Consider the following 6,000-nt stretch of genomic DNA (forward strand, 5'->3'; position numbering starts at 1 on the left):
AGATTCAACAAAACAAACCATGATTAATCAAACAAAAGAAAACAACAATAAGATTTTAGATACATACCCACGAGGAGAGTTTCAGAGAAAGCTGACGTACAAGAGAGAATAAGTAGGGTTTTGTCGTCTTTTTTTTTTTTTTTTTTTGAAAGGAAGACGACAAACTATGTTAAGTGAAAATTGAGGATTACATGGAGTGATGCATAAAACATCAAAAGAAAGCAATAAAACATAACAAGATGCACAAACGCATCTGTAATGAAGAAAAAACAATAAAGCATAATTAGATGCACAATCGCATCGAGAATAAAAAGTAACCAGGTAACCATGTGACTTGATGCCGTAAGGCATTGCTGCACTGCATATGTCACTGAAGCAGTGTAAATAGAAGAGTAACAATAACTGTAACCGATGATATGACCACCTAGGAGAGGCGATTCGCTCACCAAGAGATCGAAAGCGACCAAGGGTGTCAGAACCTCGGATTTAGGCAGACGAACTCTGAAGAACCAGAACCAATACCAGAACAATATGAGCAGCTGTTTCGGACCCAAGATCCGAAATAGAATACGACCTGGATCCCAAATGCGGATCCAAATCCGGCCTGAGTCCAAAGTCAAATCTGCCAAAGCAGACTCGACAAACGCCCAAGCCCATCTGAAGCTGATTTGGACACCCAAGTACATGGGCACCCTATCAGACCTTCTCTGGGCACCCGCACATCTACTCTCCCACTGCAGCCGTCGAATGCCACCAGTGGAAGGACCCACGGCGCCGCCTCCACCATCCACGCACAGCCCCAGAACGCCTCGTCCTGCTCCGCCGCTCCACACCAAAGCGCCTCGTCCTGCTCCGCCGCGCCGCCAATCCTTGAGAAGATCCGATCTCAGAACCACGAGCCCATGCCGGAAAAGGCCCAACCCCAACCACTGAACCTCCGTCCCACAGTAATCAGATCCCGATTGATGCAGAGCCGGACAAGAATCCTCATAATTCAGGCGTGCAGCCAAGTGCCCCCGCCACCTAACCTCACGGCCAAAATTCCAAGAAATCTTCAAAGTCCCTGGATCCCAGATCCGGATCCGGCCGAACAACTCTGAATTCCCAGCAAAAGGTCGGCGACCACTTGCCCAAGTCGAGCGCAGCCTTGAATCCCAGGCTGTAAAGACCCAAGATAAAGAGAACAGATCACGATCCGCCACCACTGGAGGAGTTGTAGACCACTCCTTTGAAAAGCAAACCGGAAGAAAAGAGGAGACGGTATTCACCGCACTCGAGGTATACGACACCAATGGATGTGCCGACATTGATCTCCAGCGGAGATGGAGAAAGTTGCAGAAGCGTCCACCCATCGAGGCGGCGTTAGGGTTTTGTCGTCTTAGTTCTCTTTTATATGTTTTTTTTTTTTTAATCACGATCTTAATTACTATTATTTTTTACTGTCCACCAAAAGAAAAAAATCTACCCGCTCCTTTTCTTTTTTAATACCGCCAATTTCTTTTCCTTATTTTTTTTCCAACCTAAACCTATAGCGACGAAACAATTAGATCCTTGCTAAATGCATCAAGGGCGAGGAGATCAATCATCGTTGAAATAAGACTTTTAGCGAGGAATGCTTAGATTCGTCCCTATTAAATTTGCGGGTCTCTTATATAATTTTTTCCCAAACTAATAACGGGGAAAGTGTATTTTCCTCGCTAAATGCTTCTTTTGACGATGAAATAGTTCATCACAAAACACGGACTTTTAAAGAGGAAACCAATGGCGACAAAATTATGGTTTCCTTGCTAAAAACCTGTGTTTTACGATGAACTATTTCCTCGTGAAAAGAAGCAATTAGCGAGGAAATAACAATTTCGTCGTTACTTGTTCGGCAAAAAATTATGTAAAACCCGCCAAATTCAATGGCGACAAAACTAATAACGATGAAATCATTATTTCCTCGCTAATTGCTTCTTTTCACTAGAAAATAGTTCATCGTAAAACATGAGATTTTAGCGAGGAATCCATAATTTTGTCGCCATTGAATTTGGCGGGTTTTACATAATTTTCCGCCAAACTAATAACGACAAAATCATTATTTCCTCGCTAATTGCTTCTTTTCACGAGGAAATAGTTCATCGTATGTGATGCCCCGGAAATTCGTATTTATTTTCCGAGGATTTTCCGGAATCTAATTTGTGGTTATTGGACGATTTCGTGGCTCGTGGATGGAGCGGAAGTGTTTCGGATGAATTTTTATTCGAAAAGTATGACTTTAGGGGGGGTTGCTAAGGTTGACTTTTGATACATTGAGATTCTCCGAAAACTTCCTTCACGAAAGTCGTAGAGCGCGTCGATACGAGTTCGTGGACATGTGGAACGCAAGAATCGGAGTTTGTATGAGAAAGTTATGAGCGTTTGAAGTTTTGGGAAAGTTCTATAAATAGGAGTTTCCATTTTCGGAAACTTACTATTTCTATTTTCACATTTACCATTTCCGGAAATCAAAAATCCCCCATTCTCTCTCATCACTCGCGCTCGACCCGACCCGAACCCGGTGATCTGACCCGGATTTTCCGACGAGCTCCTGCGACGGCAGACCACCAGACGAGCCCAGATTGGTTCGCCTCCTCCGGACCCTGTGGTGTCCACTAGCGCCGATTCTCGGTGGTGGCGGCGGTAGAAGGCGGTGCATATTGGTGTTTTTGGACCCGATCGGTTCTCCGATCTCCGACGTCGGCGGGACTTCAAGTTGAGCTTGGGGATCTCAGAGCAGCCTCCTTGATCGATCCTTGGTGGTTGTTTGGATCGATTCACGTAAAACTTGGTTAAACTCAGATTGGATTACTGTTCACGGCTTGTGAGGTAGTTTTCGACCCTTTATGCTTGTTTTCTGACTTCGAGCTAGTTATGAAAATTCACAAGCATGCTTAGATGAAGAACTTTGATGTTGGGAGTTTTGTGAAATATTGAGTTTTGGCCGGCGGCGGTGCGCCACTGCCTGTGGCGGCGTTTCGGCGGTGTTCCGGCCATGTATGGGGCTGTTTCTGGTATTATATGTTTTCTACTCGTCGATACGAGCGTTTTGATATATAATACGCATATTTTGGATTTCGTATGAAATTGTTATGATTTTTACGATTTCATACCGGTTGATTTATTCGATCCGTGAGGATACGAGCGTCCGATCGACTTGTGGTTTGGTCATATCGATCATGGAAGTATTCCGGAGACATTGGGTGGTCTCGGATGTGGTTTCGCCTCGATTGGCGCCACTTTGGGGATTTTAGTTCAAAACAGGGGTTTGGAACTTAAATCGTTTGTGAATCGTTACTAAGTTGAAACCGTATGTGATTAGGTACTTGGGAAGTATTCTTGGACGGTTGTTTGGTGGTTTGGCTGCCTTGTTCTGTATTGAAGACGCAGCGGGAGTTTCGAGGTGAGTAATCTCACAAGGTTCAATTATGAACGGATTTAATTGGTTGATTTTGATTAGCTTTCGAAATGAACTATACTTGGTATTAGTGGTATTCCTGAGTGAATGACTACGTATATATATATTTACATTAAATATATATGTTTTGGTGGGTTGTGGATTGATGAAAACAATATGCATGAATTGATGCGTTTTATTGTTTTGGGTTGTGGCTTTTCAGAAAACAAATGGTGGGAAATGGTATTTCTATTGTTTTGAAAAGTGTTTGAAAAATTGAGAGTCACAGGTTGTGATTTCTGCTTTTGTTTTGATTTAATGTTTTGATCCGACGACCGGTGGTCTGAGGATGTGAGAGTCACAGGTTGTGATTTCTCCTTTTGATTTGATTTAACGTTTTGATCCGACGACCGGTGGTCTGAGGATGTGAGAGTCATAGGTTGTGATTTCTCCGTTTGATTTGATTTGACATTTGGGGTCCGGTGCGACTCGTTTAATGTTTTGATCTGAAGGTCAGGTTGGCCTAAGGATCCGGGGTTGCAGGTTGCATCCTCAGGCAATGTATATCGTAAGGTTGAACCTTGGCCGAGGTGACAGGTTACGATATATTCAGTTAGAGCTCTAGTCTGTCTACAATGGTACCTCATGGATCTAAGTAGGTTACTTACGATTACTGGGTACGTATTTTGTCCAGGTTGGACTAAAAGAATCATATGCTATTTGTTAGGTTAACGATAGGTATGATTGATGTGCATATGTGTTTTGTCCAGGTTGGACCGATTTGATGTGTTTTGTCCAGGTTGGACCGAATTGATGTGTTTTGTCCAGGTTGGATCTATTTATCATAATTGAATTGTTAGGTTAACAATTTATATGATTTTGCCACGGTGTGACTTTTGTGATTTCCTTTTGGGAAAAGAGTATTGTTTTGGGAAGCATGGTATGTTTTCCTTTTTCTCGAGTCGAAAGGTTTTCCTCGTGTTTGGCGTGAGTTGTGCGGGCTTTTATTCCGTGATTTGGTGTGAGTTGTTTTGAGTTACTCATACGGGCTTGCAAAAGCTTACCGGGTTTGTTGTGTGACAACCCGGTGCACTATTCAAACGGTGTAGGGGTTAATCCTGCAGGTCAGGGTAATCGTGGCTGAACCTGAAGTAGCTTGTTGGCAGCAGAACTGGTAGGAAGCAAATTTGATTGGCTTTGCCATTGTTATGACTTCCGCTATGTAGTAAACTCTGAGGAGCTTTTACGTTTTATCTTGTTGTTGACAATTTAATTCGTAAGCTTGTGTAATATATAACTCTGTGGACTGAGTGTATATTAACTTTGAGGGTTCAGGGCATCAGTATGTACTTGGTATTGATGGTTGAACGATCACGCATATATAATTATGGGGTTATATATCGATTTTTATTTGTGTTAAAAATCAGGGGCGTGACATCGTAAAACACGGGCTTTTAGCGAGGAAACCATAATTTTGTCGCCATTGAATTTGGCGGGTTTTACATAATTTTCCGCCAAACTAATAACGACGAAATCATTATTTCCTCGCTAATTGTTTTTTTTCACAAGGAAATAGTTCATTGTAAAACATGAGATTTTAGCGAGGAATCCATAATTTTTTCACCATTGAATTTGGCGGGTTTTACATAATTTTCCGCCAAACTAATAACGACGAAATCGTTATTTCCTCGTTGAATGTCGTTTTCGCGATGAAAAAATTCCTCACCCTAGTCTCATATTTCCTCGCTAAGAACATGATGATTTAGGAGACCAAACTATGGTCACTTTTAGGGGTAAAGCTATGGTATGTTAACATTTCTCATACATCAACTATTTTTACCACTTTAAGGACTCATGTTACCACTTTGAGGACTAATATTACTATTTTGAGGACTCATGTGGTAACTATAGGGCTGCCATTTGGTTTGGTAAATACCGAACCGACCTAATACCGACCGAATATTTGAGGTTTGGTAAACCGAATCTTGGTAACCGAAATCGAAAAGACCGAAATCGAAAAATACCGAAAAAGTTGGTTTGGTTTTGGTAAATACCGAATTTACCGAAATGCTAGTGTTATATATATATAGTAGTCATTTATTTTAATATGTATGAATATGATACATTGATATGGAAGATATATTTAATTTGACAAAGTATGTATTTAGTTTTATAATAAAAGATTATTATCTGTTTGTGATATTTTGCTATCATATGATTTATTTAATTTGTCAGTTTTAATTTTAATAAACTACATTTCTTTTTTTTGAAGGGAAGACGACAAACTATATTAAGTGAAACTAAAGAGTACATTTCTTAATAAAATTTATAATTTTTTAGTTAATTGAAATTAAATCATATACATTTTATTTATATTTTTAATTGATTTGGACGTTTATATCATTTTAAGTTACTGTGTTTCTAAGGGTAACAGAATTGCAATGATTTTTCTCCCCCAAATTTTCTACCCAGGTAAACGTATATTGATCCCATGAGAGGGTAGGGGTGAACCTTGTCCTTGGTAGGATTTGTGATAGATTGACTACTAGTATTTTAGTTGTAAAGGTAATAACGCCATTACAATT

The sequence above is a fragment of the Rosa rugosa genome, chromosome 2, assembly GCF_958449725.1.
Source record: "Rosa rugosa chromosome 2, drRosRugo1.1, whole genome shotgun sequence".
Lineage (NCBI taxonomy): Eukaryota > Viridiplantae > Streptophyta > Magnoliopsida > Rosales > Rosaceae > Rosa > Rosa rugosa.